Raw genomic sequence first — 2,869 nt, 5'->3', positions numbered from 1 at the left:
TTTTTGGACTTTAGTTTAACAAAAGCTTATGGCACCAAAGTCTATACCAAAAGCCAATAAGATAAGTATCCAAGCTCTAAATTAGTAGATATTTATAGTACCAAAGTCCAAATTAAAAACCCATCATGAAGAGGTTTGGATTTTAGACCAAAACATATTTAAAGTATCAAAATTCAGATAAAGAATACTTCAAAAGGGTGTTTAAACCTAAAATCAACAAGTAACTATTTATTTTGTCATGTTTTTTATAACTTTATTCTCCTAATACTAGATAGTTATTTTGAATGGAATATCATTCCAACCAACTTAAGAACCAAGACTAACATACTATTTTAAAATAATTTAATGATATATATATATATATATATATATATATATATATATTAAAGCTATAATTTTATTTAGATTTTTTAAATTTAGATTAATTATTAATTTGATCATATTAGGATATTGATTTTTTTGATTTTTTAATTTACAAGTTTAAAGACTCTATCAATTTCTAAAATGTATTAAGTGCAACATCCTTAGGTCCATTCTTTGATAAGTTGTGTAAGCTATTAACATTAAGTTGTATAAATGGAAACCTCTTACAGAAATTGGATAATAAAAGGACAATAAATAGATATACATATACATAAAAAAATACATATATACAAGAATAAATAAAATTTTGGCATGTAAAGAAAAAAAACATGTATCTCTGAAAACTAGTTTAGAAAAGGCTATTTCCAAAAAAGAAACATTAGTTTCACTATTTGAGAGAAATAAGGGCACTAATAATATATTAAAATTGCACTCTACATGTTTCTTGGTTCATACAATCAACCAATAAAAAAAATAGTATTGAATCTTGTTTTGATAGAAAATTAACAAAGATGTAATATTGGATAGGTAAACAGAAAATTGTGGTTCAACAATGATCCTAATTTATTAATATTTTATTTTGGTCACTGCTTTTTAAAATATGATAATAATATTTTTTAATGATTAATCATGTTTGATTCCTAACTTGCAAGTAGTATAATATAAAGGTTGTATTATGAGACAAATAATTAAAAAAAAAAAAAAAAAAAATTGGTTCATTTTATTGAATTTATAACTAATTCCAAAACTCCAATGCAGTCCTGATTACACTATGGAGTAAACAACTAAACAACCAAATTTTTACAAATGGAATCTGATTCCGACCATGATATGTGCGGCAAAAAGGCGCTGCTTCCACTGAGAGTTGAACTCAGGACCTCCCGCTTACTAAACGGGTGCTCTAGCCAACTGAGCTATAGAAGCAGTGGAGAAGTGGGGTATCGATCCCCATACCTCTCGCATGCTAAGCGAGCGCTCTACCATCTGAGCTACATCCCCGCGGCTGCTGACGTCACCCACCGCAGCCGCCGACGTCACCGGATGTCCTGCCCCCTGCCGCTTACTCCATTTGTTCCTGACCTCACCGCACCCTACACGCGATGGAGGCGCCCTCCCTCCCTCTCTCTCTGTGTCTGTTTGTATGTTTCTTTATATTTTTGTTTTGTTTGTATGTATGTATGTGACCCATGTGTTGCGATTGATCCACCTTTTTGCAGGGCTCCCTTGAAGCGCAAACAAGGGAGGGGCGCTGGGTGGATGGATGGAATACTCCCCCATCCCACACTCGAGGAAATTAAGCCAAGAAACATGTAGAGTGTATTTTTACTTTCCAACACTCTGAATGGAAGGAGGTGCCACTGATCAAATAGTGAACAAATTTTAATAATCTAACATTCCCTATCAAAATAAACTTAAGAAAACCAAAATTTGAACATGTATTGGTGCAACGTTTTTAGAGGGAGAAGCATGTTTGTTTGTTAATGTGTTTCTTAATTACTGAATATTTTACTAGAGTCTGAAGGACAGATGTCCAGCTCAACCACCCCACTCAATTCCACTGCTTCTGCAGTTCTCCGGAAGCATGAAAGTGTGAGGGGTCATGGGCCTCATGGCATCTGTATAGGTGCAGAATTTATCGCCATCAGACTTCATTTGATTTATCTTCCAAAAGTGGGAGAAATGATTTCCTCTTTTCGATCGTCAGAGGGCACCATATAGTGCAATACACACACAAACATACGTATACAATTGTACCCACAGAAAGGTGTATTCCGAAGGCTTAGATTCTAACTCCCATCTGGTTTTCTTCGACGCCGAAATGTGGACATGACCCAGTTGCACTCTTCTGTGAAGCCTCGGCTTAACACCATTTGTTGGAAGAGGGGCGATTGAGCTTCAACACAGCGGTGAATTTGCGATTGCAGAGTTGAATCCTCGAGAAGCTAGAGATCAGAGTCGACGTTGAGTTAACAAGCAATCGACACACAAATGTGCACTTCAAGGTTGGTAGTGCTCGCTACACGGAAGCACAGAACTGTGAGACTTCGCTCTGCGGCGTACCCTACGAGGGAGCATTTGTAATGTCCGGAATCCGTAGACGCTTTTGACACCATCCCCAACAGCTTGCATGTACACGCATGATGTGCCTTGGGGTCTGGAACTGTGGGAGTACAGACGACTGAAAGTAGGAGCCTTTGATTTGCCACATGAGATATCATCAAGAAACCTCAGTCAGTTGATAAACGATAGCTCAGGACAAAACTCTCTGCCATTGTGGGGAGGAGTAGATTGAACTAGAGAACTTTTAAACCAGGTCAGCTTCTCGTCAGACCCTGTTGTCCCGCGTGCTGACGTTTGAGCTCGCTTTAACGCGGTCTCTGTGGTCGCTGCTTTAACTTTTGTATTACGTGATCATTCGAATTGACTGCGTGTGCCCGGTAGCCCAAGACCTACAATTTGGGTAGTCTCAGCGACACTGAGCACATGTCAAATGTAGAGACTACAT

General features: G+C 37.3%; 2 non-coding genes across 2 annotated transcripts; both read right to left on the bottom strand.

The window, feature by feature from the left end:
* Positions 1–1,213: 1,213 nt before the first annotated feature.
* On the bottom strand, positions 1,214–1,287 carry TRNAT-AGU (transfer RNA threonine (anticodon AGU)). The gene has a single exon. It is a non-coding gene; the product is annotated as a tRNA-Thr (tRNA).
* Positions 1,288–1,289: 2 nt separating this feature from the next.
* TRNAA-AGC (transfer RNA alanine (anticodon AGC)) lies at positions 1,290–1,362 on the bottom strand. Its single transcript has one exon. It is a non-coding gene; the product is annotated as a tRNA-Ala (tRNA).
* Positions 1,363–2,869: the final 1,507 nt, after the last annotated feature.

The sequence above is a fragment of the Physcomitrium patens genome, chromosome 3 (assembly GCF_059467195.1).
Source record: "Physcomitrium patens ecotype Gransden chromosome 3, ASM5946719v1, whole genome shotgun sequence".
In the NCBI taxonomy this organism is placed as follows: domain Eukaryota; kingdom Viridiplantae; phylum Streptophyta; class Bryopsida; order Funariales; family Funariaceae; genus Physcomitrium; species Physcomitrium patens.
Note: the sequence above shows the minus strand (reverse complement) of the source record. Positions and strands in the feature narration are given on the sequence as shown.